This window comes from Heptranchias perlo, chromosome 5, assembly GCF_035084215.1.
Source record: "Heptranchias perlo isolate sHepPer1 chromosome 5, sHepPer1.hap1, whole genome shotgun sequence".
Classification (NCBI taxonomy): domain Eukaryota; kingdom Metazoa; phylum Chordata; class Chondrichthyes; order Hexanchiformes; family Hexanchidae; genus Heptranchias; species Heptranchias perlo.
In genome coordinates, this window is record NC_090329.1 from 62,088,694 (window position 1) to 62,103,256 (window position 14,563).

The 14,563-nt window shown below is 43.7% G+C and overlaps 1 pseudogene; it reads right to left on the reverse strand.

Annotated features, from left to right (window-relative positions):
• LOC137321393 (macoilin-like) overlaps positions 1 to 14,563 on the reverse strand; it is a 103,651-nt pseudogene that overhangs the window by 62,469 nt on the left and 26,619 nt on the right.

The window sequence follows — 14,563 nt, forward strand, 5'->3', positions numbered from 1 at the left end:
CTGTAAGGTCCATCTACTCCAATGGCAGTGAAATATTTGCTATACCCATAAATGGTCTAATCTAACGCTGCAAGACTGATCTGGTTGCATGCTTGAAACGCTCAGAAAAAATTCCAGCTATTTCACTGCCCCAAGAGCTGACTATATATGTGTGCGATGCCCTTATGAATAAAGCAAACCCTGTAAGATACTGGTAAATACTGATGTACATTGAATTGAGTTTCTAACTTAGTTTAGAACTCATCCCTTTGACATCAGTTATAAAAAAGTGTAATTATTCCAGTTGGATCTTTCTACAAATTTACCAAAACTTGGGACATTAACAGAAAATTAATGACTTTGAAAATAAGACTTATAGTTGAGCACAACGTTTGATGAATTATAATGACAGGGGTAATGTACACTTCTATCTTAAGAAGGAATTTGGCAGAAGTCTTTGACAGTGAGGGACTGTGTAAGGATGTGGGCAGAGAACAGGCAAGTGTGAAGTGACTTTTTGAATGTTTTATTTATTGAAAGCACTGGTCTATCAGCTGCTCTTCTTTCTCTGGCTGCAGGCTATTCTTGTATATCCCCCTCATGCTATAGGGAAGGAAGTCCTTCCACCCTCTTCATCATCATCACCTTCAGCTTCTGGAAGCAGCAAGACTCCCTTCACTGCAATATTTTGTAGAATGCAGCAAGCAATAATGAGTCTTGAGACACTCACTGGGCTGTAGTGCAAGGTTCCACCAAATTTATCCAGGGACCTAAAACAGGATTTGAGAATTCCTATGATCTGCTCTATGACACTTCTTGTAGTGACATGGGCCTCATTGTATCAGTTGTCCCCCTCTGTGTTGTGGAAGCATTACTGGAATTATAAGCCATAACTACAGGGGATAGCATTGATCACCAAACAATCATCTGGATATGTGGCTGAGAGTCACCAGGACTGGCATAAGAAAGATAAGAAATATAAGAAATAGGAGCAGGAGTAAGACACATGGCCCCTTGAGCCTGCTCCGCCATTCAATCAGATCATGACTGATCTTTGACCTCAACTCCACTTTCTTGTCCGATCCCCATATCCCTTGATTCCCCTAGAGTCCAGAAATCTGTCCATCTTAGTCTTGAATATATTCGTAAACAATTTTACAACACCAAGTTATAGTCCAGCAATTTTATTTTAAATTCACAAGCTTTCGGAGGCTTCCTCCTTCCTCAGGTGAACGTTGTTGGAAATGAAATCCTCGAAATGAAATCGCATTTATAAATCACAGAACAATGCTTGGTGATTACAGACAGTTTTATCAACTGCCCGTTGCCAAGGCAATCAGTGTGCAGACAGACAGGTGTTACCTACAAGGTCTCCGAGTATACAAATCACCAAAAAAAAAACAGAGATAGAGAGGTAGAAACATAGAAAAGACAGCAACTGACCCGTTATATTAAAAACAGATAACATTTGTTCGCTGGTGGGGTAACGTGTAGCGTGACATGAACCCAAGGTCCCGGTTGAGGCCATCCTCATGGGTGCGGAACTTGGCTATCAATTTCTGCTCAACGATTTGGTTTTTTTTGGGTTTTTTTTGGTGATTTGTACAATTGTCAACCCCAGTCCATCACCGGCGTCTCCACATCTTGAATATATTCAATGACTCAGCATCCACAGCCCTTTGGGGTAGAGAATTCCAAAGATTCACAACCCTCTGAGTGAAGAAATTCCTCCTCATCTCAGTCTTAAATGGCCGACCCCTTATCCTGCGACTATGCCCCCTAGTTCTACACTCTCTAGCCATGGGAAACAACCTCTCAGCATCTACCCTGTCAAACCCCCTCATAATCTTGTGTGTTTCAATTAAATCACGTCTCATTCTTCTAAACTCCAGAGAGTATAGGCCCATTCTACTCAACCTCGCCTCATAGGATAACCTTCTCATCCCAGGAATTAATCTAGTGAACCTTCGTTGCACCGCCTCTAAGGCAAGTATATCCTTCCTTAGATAAGGAGACCAAAACTGTACACAGCACTCCAGGTGAGGTCTCACCAAGCCCTGTACAATTGTAGGAAGGACTTAGTTACTTTTGTACTCCAACCCCCTTGCAATAAAGGCCAACATGTTATTTGCCTTCCTAATTGCTTGCTGTACCTGCATGCTAACTTTTTGTGTTTCTTGTACGAGGTCACCCAAGTCTCTCTGAACATCAACATTTAATAGCTTCTCACCATTTAAAAAATATTCTGTTTTTCTATTCTTCTTACCAAAGTGAATAACCTCACACTTCCCCACATTATACCCCATCTGCCACCCTCTTGCACACTCATTAACCTGTCTATATCCCTTTGCAGACTCTTTGTGTCCTCCTCGCCTAACTTTGTATCGTCAGCAAACTTGGATACATTACACTCGGTCCCCTCATCTAAGTCATTGATATAGATTGTAAACAGCTGAGGCGCAAGCACCGATCCTTCCCGGACCCCACGAGTTACAGCCTGCCAGCCTGAAAATGACCTGTTTATCCCTACCCTCTGTTTTCTGTCCATTAACCAATCCTCTAACCACGCTAATATGCAACCCCCAACCCCATGAGCCCTTATCTGACATCGTGGATTGTTGCAAGATAAAAGCGTCATGATAGCTTCCTGGATGTCCCGCACTGATGTGCAGAATAAGGTGATTGGCATTTCACACTAGCTGCACATTGAGAGAGTGAAAGCCATTCCTGTTCATAAAATCAAGGGGGTTGATAGTTGGGGTTTTGAGTGCCACATCTGCAAATTGCTCCTTGCACCTGTGGTAACCCCGCCAGTCAGTAGAACATGATAGCTTTCTCTCTTTGTTTCTCTGCCTCCATTGGGACGGATATGAATTGCGTAACTCTCCTGAATAGCGCATCAGTGACCTTTTTGATGCAATTGTAAGCAGCTGCCTGATTAATGTGGTAAAGGTCACCAGATGCTGCCTGAATGGATCCAGTCACAAAGAAATTCAAGGCAGTGGCAGCTTTGACTGGTACAGACAATGCTGTTCTCCTGATGGAAGTGGGCTGCAGGTCTTCAACTTGCAGTTGACATATTTTCCCAAAAGCCTCCGGGCAAAGTGCAGTTTTCTGAAGCACTGACGGTCATAAAAATCTAAGTACAATCTTCTTGGTCTGTAGACCCGAGTGAGGGGGTGTGTTTTTGTAGGGAAGAGATGACTTCTGTGATGCCTCGTTCTTAGCACTTCCAATCTAGCCTCTCCCATGTCCTTCTAGTGTGAAATGCCAATCACCTTATCCTGCATATCAATGTGAGATATCCAGGAAGCTATCATGACACTTTCATCTTGCAACAATCCACGATGTCAGTCTCAGCCATGAATCCAGTTGATTGTTGGTAATCAGTGCTATCCTCTGTAGTTATGGCTTATAATTCCAGTGTCTTTCACCCTCCTCCTCTTCATAGCATAAGAATCAAGAGATTCCCATTGGGAAATCCACGTCCCCAGTGCAAAGCAGCATAGCTGAGTAAAACTAGCAGCAAAAGTCTTGCCTGAACCACCAAAGTACTAAAAAGTATGCAGTCAAAGTAACACCAACCTTCAGTAACAGCACAAAAATGGCCTCAATCTTCTATTGTCCTCAGGGATACCTTACTGCAGCTCCTACCACCATTTATATAGTGGTGGTTAATTATTAAGGTGGCTTTTGGTGGATATTGGGAGAACTGTGTCAGATGGGTTAACCATCTCACCCTGACCCCACTTGCATGCAGCAGATTGGGATCCCAGCAGGCCTTAAAAGGGACTGATGCTTTTTTGGGGCGATAGCTCTAGTGTAGTATTTTAACAGCAGCAGCCTCTAAGAATCCATTTTATGCCCTAAATCTACCCCAAAATTGATGATAATTCAGGAACGAGTTTGGCCCCCAATGTCACATTGTTCTCTGGTTAGGCAAATTGAAATTCTGCATAGAATGTGCTTATACACATGCTAAGCTCCACTCACCAACATCCAATGGGGGCTCAATTTTTCATTTTAGTGAAAAGCCAATGGGACAGTGGGCTCTTTGTTAACACTAAAATGTTAAAAAATAAATGGACTGAAACTATGCTGAGTGGTATTAGTGACACACATGTCAATGTGTTTGTATGAAATTCTTCTGTCTGCTATTTCTAAGAAGGCATTTGAGTTCACACCTTTGTTAAAATAGCAAAGGAATTTCATATGAAGGTGTTTGTTATTAATGTCTTACAGTGGAATTTCAATCCAGAAGTTTAAACAGTTGGACTGCCTGGCACCATTTTAAAGTTTGCGTTGTATTGGCTAAAATTTCAACCTTTGTAAAATTAAAACAGTGTCAGAATACCTCCTTGCGCTGGTTTTACATGACCTCTGTTAAACCAAAATCCAGGCTGAATACAGCAGGCTCTGTGCTGATTTGATACAAAATGTACAATCTAACTCATCCAATAAATAACTGGGAGATAAGCCAATGCAAAACTCTATAGAGATAGGCCCGTTCTTCAGTTACCTTTCTGCACACCTCATGCACTTCAGCAGAATCCAGAATTGACTTGGAATGAATAACATAAAACTGTGTTGCATTCTATTTCTGTCAACACTGACACGGCTAATTCAAGTCGCTCTGGTTACACAGCCATTCTCCTGAAGCTTAATTCAAATTAAAAGTGCACATGTAATAACCTGCTGTGTGAGAAGATTCGGTACATAACAAGTTGTCACTCAACTGTTAAGCTTCAATTCTTGCTGTACAGCAGTTTAGGCTACCGGAATCTTTTCACTCTGTTTTGATTATAAAATTGGTTATTTGACTGTAGTAAATTGATATATCTAAGTAATATGTTTCAGAGATGTGAGTTTGAGGCAATAAATGTCTCCCATTCACTGAATAAATAATGAGGTCACAATGTGAGTCATTTATAATCATGTAGGAGCCATTTCAATTGAGAACACTCAGCAACTTCAATTTATTATATGGCATGACATTATCTTTGTGGTTTTTGTTGATTTTTAAAAAATGTGCATTTTGGATTATGTCATTTTTATCAGTACCAGATGTGGGGAAAGTAATGAAACCATTAATTTTCTAAACAACAATATGAAAAGTATTGAAAGCTTGATTAAATGGAGACTTATACCTGGAAATGATAAAACAGTAATCTAATTGAAATAAATACTGAAAATGTTGGAAATACACAGTGCATCCATCTGATGTGCAAGTAGCATCTGACAAGAGAAAAGATAAGCCAAGATTTTGTGTAGAAGCCTCTATCCGAAACATTAAACTATCTTTTCCCTTTTCAGATGTTGTTGGACCTGCTGCATATTCCCAACATTTTCCATTATAATTTCAGATTTTCAGCATTTGCAATTTTTCTTTTTACCGCCACAGTAATCTAATCGAAAGACTTCAGATGATATAAACTACAAAAACAAAGCTCAAAGTGTTTATTTTTTATAAATTAGGATATAGGCAAAAGAACAATTATAAAAAGTATTTTGAAAATTTGCAATGGTTGCTGGGAGCACAAAAAGACTCCAAAAAATATTGTACTGGGGAACCGGCAGCAGCAAGTCTTAGATTTCTCATTCCCCTAATATATGGGTCAGCAACCCTGGTACCATCAGCAAGTCTTAGATTTCTCATTCCCCTAATATATAGGTCAGCAACCCTGGTACCATCAACAAGTCTTAGATTTCTCATTCATTAATGTATGTGTCAGCAACCCTGATACAGCAACTGATTGCCAACATCATTTTCACTTTTGCATACTAAGGGCATAGCTCTAGGAGATCCTGTGTTTCTCACATAAAGTGGAGGTCCAGCTTAAGTATTGGTGTCAGTGCAACCCTCTGGTAATAATCTTACAGAGGACTGACATTTGGAAAGGGAGTCTAGGTGCTTTGCTGTCACTTCAATCCACGGACTTAGTGAGTTACAACATATAATTCTCCTCCACTTTCCTTCTTCCAGGTTTTCTTATTCCAGTTTAGCCATTTACTGCTGCCAGTGTTTTCTTACCACCATTAACCACATTAACTCAAGAGGGGCCAGGCAAAATTATTGAGCAGCTATTGAGGGAGCATGTAGTAATTTCCCCTTGTCAGCCTCCAAAGAAGGCATATTGCAAGGGTGATAGTGGGGGGCGACACAGTACTGAACACGTACCTCATCAAAAGTGTAAAAGACAAACAGCATTCTTCAACAAGTCCTGAAGAAATAAACCCATATTTTATTCAAAAAGGCAAAAATAAAGGCATATATTGACACCCCCACCTGTCCCTGGAGACTGATAGCATTTTTCAATATTGCCTTTCTTATACTCTTGACATTTACAATCCATGTAGGTTATAGGAACATAGGAACAGGAGTAGGCCATTCAGGCCATTCAGCCCCTCGTGCCTGCTCCGCCATTTGATAAGATCATGGCTGATCTGTGATCTAACTCCATATACCTGCCTTTGGCCCATATCCCTTAATACCTTTGATTGCCAAAAAGCTATCTATCTCAGATTTAAATTTAGCATTATTGTATATGTTTACCAGAATTCTGCATATCCCACTATGGGGGAAGATTTCTTCTAGTCACCGTGGGTAAATTTTAACCCCCAAGAACAGGTGGGTTGGGGGCAGGTGGGCAGTGAAAATTGTCAGTTTTGGGAGCGGGACTGCATCCCGGCTCAAAACCACCGACTTCCGGGTTTGACCCAGACGCATCTGAATGCACATGCTTCTGAAACCCAGATGTCCCGCCGGCTTCTGATATTAAAAGATCCAATTAACGCCGTTGATGCAGTTAAGGGGAATAGATTTTTGTGTATTCAGCCAGACAAACGATTTTAACTTTCCTTGAACGTGTCTCCCTTGGCCTCTGAAAGACGCCATGGAAACAGAGGCGAGTTGCAGCAGACATCTGTTTGGACCTTTAAACCAGTGATCGACACGTGAAGAAAAGGTGAGTTTTTGCAGAAGGGCAATCAGTTCTCTCAGATGAACCTTTGGCTGGGAGTTCTTTGTGTTTAGACTGAGATTTCTTTGTTCACACACATTTACCTACATTTAGCACCCCCTCAAACTGACACCATCAGGATGGGGGGGGCGCAATGGATGTATTCAGCAGTACATCTGAGGAGGAGGCACATCACCATCTGCGGCAGGCACAGCGTTCAGTTCTGGGAGTTGCAGCTCCACAGGACAGAGGTGCGCCACAAGGACCTGCAGAACAGCAGCGAGGAGACCAATGGAGGGACCGGGGTCGCATGAGGCACTATCCATGTGAGAGGGTCTACAGACAGAGGCTGAGCTTCCTGGACCTCTCTGAGGAGCAGTACCTATGAAGGCTCAGATTGAGTCACCAGGCAGTCACAGACATCTGCAGGCTCCTTCATGAAGAGCTGCTCCCAGCTGAGCCTCGTGGCCGTGCATTGCCCGTCCCAGTTAAAGTCACCACTGTCCTCAATTTCTTCGCCTCCAGAACAATCCAGAGCACCACCGGTGACATCACCAGGATCTCTCAGTCGTCTGCACATAAGTGTATACGACAGGTCATGGATGGCTTGTTTGCCAGGGCATCCCACTTCGTCAACTTCCCCATCGATGGCATCAGCCAGACTGAGAGGGCAGTGGGTTTCCACTCTCTTGCTGGCTTCCCACAGGTACAGGGTGCAATTGATTGTGGACATATAGCAATCCGAGCACCTGCACATGTGCCAGTTCTGTTCATCAACCGAAAAGGATATCACTGAATCAATGTGCAGCTGGTTTGCAACCACCAGAAGAGGTTTCTGCAGGTATGTGCCAAATTCCCTGGCAATTAGAGCGGAAATTAGGAATTTTTTTTCACCCAGAGGGTGGTGGGGGTCTGGAACTCACTGCCTGAGAGAATGGTAGAGGCAGAAATCCTCAACTCATTTAAAAAATACCTGGATGTGCACCTGAAGAGCCGTGACCTGCAGGGCTACTGACCAAATGGGGGAAAGTGGGATTAGGCTGGGTGGCTCGTTTCACAGCCGGCGCGGACACGATGGGACGAATGGCCTCCTTCTGTGCCATAGATTTTCTATGATTCTATGATTTTAACTGCCATGATTCCTTCATTTTGCGCGAATCCAACATCCCAGCTCTCTCCACACACAAAACAGATTTCAGGACTGGCTCCTTGGAAAGAAGGGCTACCCCCTACAGACGTGGCTCATGATTCCTCTGAGAAACCTCACCAATGAGGCACAGCAGGGATACAACAACAGTCACATCACCAACAGGTCTGTCATTGAACAAGCCATTGGAATGTTCAAGATGCGTTTCAGGTGCCTGGATCGATCTGGGGAGCCCTTCAGTACTCACCAGCGAGGGTGTGTAGAATAATAGTCGTGTGTTGCGTCCTGCACAACATCACTCAGCAGGGAGGGTTACAGGTGGAGGAGGTTCCATGCGCTCTTGAAGTATCCGCACCTGCCATCAACATTGAAGAAGACGAGGAGGAGGAGGAGAAGAAGGAGGAGGAGGAGGAGAAGGAGGAGGAGGAGGAGGAGAAGGAGGAGGAGGAGGAGAAGGAGGAGGAGGATGATGGCAACCTATCAGCAGAGCAGCGGCTCATCTGGCTGCTCGTGATGCCAGGTAATCACTCATATTTGGTAGATTCTCATAAGGAGATCTGCAAAGTGAAGATAGTCAAGTACTCAGACCATCTGGAACGACCACCACTACCACCAATACCAGCTGCCCCCCCCACCCCCCACTCCGTTTGCACAAAACAGTCCTGCAACCACATATACACCCAGTGAGGCATTAAGTCTCGCCATTCACGATGAGGGACATGCAGGAGTGTTTTCACAAAAGGGACTCAAGAATGGTCAAGACATCGCAGTGCTGGTGACAATTATAACATTTAATGCGCAGGTAAGAAAAAACAATGAAATGAAAATTATGACTTTGCATCAGAAAACCCTTGTGCATACCCTTGGTGATCATAAAACCTTAGCTTTCCTCTTCCTACTACTTCGGCGGAGTGCATCCCTTGTGGCTTCAGCAGGGGTAGTGGCAGGTTGCTCAGGTCCCTGCCTTAACTGCTGAGATGGTCTGGGCCTACACCCTCTGGGTTTTGGATCCTGGGAGGGCCCCACCAAAGAGTGCTCCACCTGGACCAGTACAGAGGCAGACTCGGCCAATGGGAGAGGAGGCAGCATTGTGGGTATTGGTTGGGGAGGGGGGCAACGGGTGAGACTTGGGAGCGTTTTGAGTGGCGTCCCCACTTCCATGTCCGCTTTTGCCATCATCCCTCTCCTGGGCCAGGGCCACACCACTCCTACCACCCTGCTGGACAGCAGCTTGGAGCACATCGGTGATGTATTCTAAGGCCAAGGCTAAAGAATCTGTCTGTCTGTTTAAGGCAGCAGACATGTTGGCATCCATGTCCGCATGGCTGTTGTCAGGGCCTGAATGGACTCATTTGTGAGCCATGCTTGAAGCTCAATGGAAACTGCCATCGCAGACATTCCCGCTCTTACCTGTGCCACCATTCCACTAATGCTGCAGGTGGACTCCTCCATCCTCTTCGCTATTATGGAAACCGAGCGTGGTAATCTTGCAGTACATCACAAAGGTGCATCTGTATCTCGATCATTCTCCTTTTCAAGGATGACTCCTGGGGTTCAGCATCTGTGTTCAACTGAGCAGAGCTTAGAGAGGAGTGCGTCCACTGACACAGACTCTCCACAACTGCCCCTGCCACCAGTGTCTGCTCGTGCTCACTTGTATGTGGTGACTCATCAGGTGACAACCCAACTAACTCTCTAATAGGACCCACCAAGGTGTGAGTATCTATGCTAGTGCATGGCTCGCTATAATGTGACGGTGCGCCCTCAGAGGCATGGAGCTCCTCTGAGGAATCACTCTCGTCCATGTCGTGTGCCTCTTCAGCATTCCTTGAAGGCCCTGGAAGAGAACACATAGCAATATTAAGAAGCATCGCAGAAGTGATGTGGTGATGAGCATTCTGAGGTGTGCAACAGGTCAATCATTGATATCACCAATTCACTTTGTGTGTGAGGGATGTTAAAGTTCTGTTACCAGACATTTGCGGGGTGCCAGTCTCGGCATCTCCAACGGCCAGGCATTCTTGTGGCCGGCTTAGTTCCAAGACCTCCTCCTCTGCCTCTGTCAGGGCCACTCTTTGTGGTGGCCCCCCTCCAGTCCTATTCCTCTCCCGTGCATTTTGCACTCTCTTCTCCTGCAAGGGGAGAAAGAACAGACGTGTGAGTGATTGAGGGTGACGGGGTCACCCGATGGATCCATTGCTTTGGGCGATGCTGACAATGAAGGAGATGCATCAGAGGGTGATTATCAGACAGATTCATCACATTGCATCAGGATTGGGGTGAGTGGGAGTGGTGGGTTCACAAATGGGGAGGTGAGGAAGTGCATAGAAAGTGAAGGTAAGTTGATAATGAGACTTAAGTGGATGTGAGGAATGATGTGATGGAGAAGGCTTGGCAAGACAGAGTGAGGGAGGGAGTGATGATGTACACCACAGAATGTAGGTGAATCAATAACTGTACTTACTTTTCCTGACCTTGTTAGGTCATTGAAGCGCTTCCTGCACTTCACCCACGACTTTGGCACGGTGCTCCTGCTGGCCACCTCCTCTGCCACCTCGAGCCAGGCTTTCTTGGTGGCACAGGCAGGGCCCTTTCTCCTATCCCCCGGGTGTAGGACTTCCCTCCTGCTCCCCATGCCGGCCAGTAGCAACTCAAATGAGGAGTCAGTAAAGCGGGCTGCTGGCTTTGTCCTTTGTTCTTCCATCTCTTTAAATTGCTCCTTTCTCCCTCAAAATCCATGGTTCCAATGTCCCTTTAAATACTCCAGCTCCCAGCACATCATTCGGGTGTGAAGTACACCCGCTGCGCAGCTTGGAGACGTGAAACCGGAAGTCAAATTACGGGCCTTCAATTGAGTTGCAATCGCTCGAGAAAACAAGCAAAAATTTTTTCCCTTTTACCCACCCGCATATTGACCCCCCCCCACCACCCCCACACCCCGCTGAGATCCCGCCTCTATGTCAAAATTTACACAATGTGGTAGCAACATTGCATGACAGGAATTTTTCCCTAATTGCTATTTCTAGCAAAATCGTAAATAATGCTTTTATGATTTCACTAGAAGTAGCAGAGGAAATTTACAATGTCACCAACATTTGTTCGCCAGGGAAAATCTTCCTTCAGCTTTCAGATTGTAACTATTATCTGAGACTGGACACACAGAAATGAATGCTATTTTGGAGAATCATAGAATCATAGACTCATAGAAAGGTTACAGCATGGAAGGAGGCCTTTCGGCCCATCGAGACCACGCCGACTCTATGCAAGAGCAATCCAGCTAGTCCCACTCCCCCGCCCTCTCCCCATAGCCCTGCAATTTTTTTCCTTTCAAGTACTTATCCAGTTCCCTTTTGAAAGCCATGATTGAATCTGCCTCCACCACCCCCTCATGCAGTGCATTCCAGATCCTAACCACTCGCTGTGTAAAAAAGTTTTTCCTCATGTCACCTTTGGTTCTTTTGCCAATCACCTTAAATCTATTTCCACAGGTTCTTGATCCTTCTGCCAATGCGAACTGTTTCTCTTTATCTACTCTGTCTAGACCCTTAATGATTTTGAAAACCTCTATCAAATCTCCTCACAACAGTCTCTGTTCCAAGGAGAACAATTCCAGTTTCTCCAGTCTATCCACGTAACTAAAGTCCCTCATCCCTGGAATGTTGACAGTCATGTTACCAGATTACATCTTGAAATCATGCAGCAAGATCAGAAGGTTCACAGAAAAGAATGTTTTGCAATTTTCCTATCTGTAAGAGATCTAAGCCCTGATTTTGACTCGGGGCATGAGGGCAGCGTGCGGGGGCAAGCGGCAAGCTCGCATCATGGCACCACCTGAGGCCCGGAAGGATTTTAATTCCCAGGTCTCATTTCAAAGTCGGGCATGAGCCCGAACTCAGCTTTTGCATATTTATACGGCACTCGTCTGCCTGTGACGAATGCATCCCGAAACCCATGAATTAAATTAGAAGCAGGAGAGAGCGTGGCGCAAACAGGAAGGTAAATACTCTGCCTCTATTTTAACACGCCGCAAACCCCATTCTTGTCGTTCTCAGGGGGGGTTAAAATTGGGGCTCTAATATTTTATTGAATATGTGATCTGTGTGTATGGAAGTGCAGGACATTTACTATATACGCCAAACTCAAACAGACCTGGAAAGTGTCATTTATTAGAAGTAACAGTAATTCATTTTGATGTATAAATGGCTTCACAAACTGTGTTGCCCTTGATAACCAGGAATGTCACTCTTAGCATTTTGGTGAAGTTGGTAGCTCTACATGCTGCTAAATCAGAAATACACAGCAGGTCCATTAATATCCGAACTGTGCTAATTGGTCTTTCTCTTTTCAGTTGTTGATGAGCTTGTTGTATATTTCCATCATTTTCTGTTTCATTTCAGATTTTTAGCAGTTCTGTTTGTTTCTTTTCATCTGTGCTGCTAAATCAGCTGCATAGTCAAGTCAATTGAACGCTTTAAAGTTAATTAAGCATTTTTAAAAATTTAACCACTGATACGAAGCGTAGCAAAGTTGGGATTTAATTACTGAAACTAATGGGCTCTGACAGATGTATCTGATACACCCGGTTTGGTTTAAAAATTAATGTGTTTACACATTTAGTGCAAATGTGGGTGTCAGGTTCAATCTACAGTCTTTACTAAATTAGTTAGTCTCAGCCACAGTAGAGATTAGAGCACTACAATCGGGTGGGACAAATGATCTAATAACCTCTAGTGGAAGTGCATTTGTGCGGATGTTGGTGAGAGCAGTATCATGTTTGACGTTGATACCAGTGTACTATTCTTTGATACCTTTATTAAGACTAACTTAGATTACATGATGTAGACGTAAGCTTTCAGAGCCGCCTAGGCCTTTTCTTACTTTATTTTCATTTCTGCCAGCTATGTAATGAAATGTCCTAAGTGGCCTTGAAAGTTAGTATCTACATATTGCAAGCATATCGAGGAATCACCATATTATCTCACCATAAACTAAATTAGCTCAAAACTATATTCTAAATCTGCCAATTGGTCACTTAACTTGGGAGTAATCTCTATGCTTACATCTATGAGCCAACCTAATTTTTTTCTATTTCCCTAACCAATGACACCTCCCCTGCTGTTAATCTCCATGCCTCCATGTTAAACTTTTCCTCAGTCACCAACCAAGTTAATGTAACAGGACAATGAAAGTACTCTTTATAACATGAATTGAAGGTTCATCCACCTTTGCAGTACTGAGATTATTGTGGTCAATTCAACTTACACTGTCCCACATAAAAGGTACAGTACTATCTAAGAGAAGCTTAAGCTTGGCTGTTACCACAGTGACAGCACTAGTTCAGTAGATTCAAACAAGTTTAAAATATGAGGCAGCTGTGTCTTTATAGAGGATGCCAATGATGGCCCCATAATAATGTTAAGATGATTTAGAGTGAATCTTAGTTTACAGGATACTGGAACAAAAGGCGTAAATTGAAACATTTATTCAATAAAGAACTACTTTCCAAAAGCATCTTTATTGTAGAAATCATGATGAATCACATTTCCACTGACATCTTTGGTAATTCAAACTGGGGATTTTGTTAGCACATCAAATTCCTCAGCACTTTTCAAAATCACAGATACAAAAACCATGTTAGCCCCTTTTCCAGTTTCCTGTCAGTAGGAGTTCATTTAAATGGAGCACTAGGATAGGTAGCTGTGCAGCCAGAACACCATCATGGAAAACATAATTAAGAGGGAAGGACTGTGGCGATGAAGAGTAGACAGTCACATAAGCACAGTTACAATTTTATTACCGTTCTATTTGTGCCTTTTCCTCATTGTTGAAGGTCACCCCCATCCTTACTTTACACTGGTGTCCTCCCAGCAGCCACAAATAGCAGGACAAACTATCACAACTGAATACCTCTAAATAGCATCACAAAGTTCCTATATCACATTACTCGCTGTACTTTACCAAATCTGCTGAGACAGGCCTCACAGTATCCTAAAAGCTCTTCAGCTCTTCACAGCACTCTATTTTATAAGGGTAGTTTGCCCATGACCTATGACTGGCACAGCACCTGCAAATCGAGGCACAGGTTCCTACCGCATCATAAACACAATATAAATTCTTGAATGGCATTGGTGCACTTCCATGAGACGCAGTGCCAAAAAGGCCCTCAGCATTCATGACAGGAAGTTCGTAGGGAGCGCTGTCGGAGTGCAGACTCAGCATTGCGAGTCTCACCCATATTTCCAGAGTATTGTGCTTCTTCTACAGGCACTCCTGGGATGCTAGTGTCAGGAAAATTGGCTCGATACTCTAGCTACACATTTAACATAATGAGCCCTTTCTGGTATTTTGAATTATTCATGTAATTATTTTACTGAACTAGTATTCCCTTTGCTAAGGCTTAGATATGGACAACAAATTAGCATATTGTGAAATGCCTATTTACTTTGTAGCCTATTACTATTAATCTGATTACATTGAA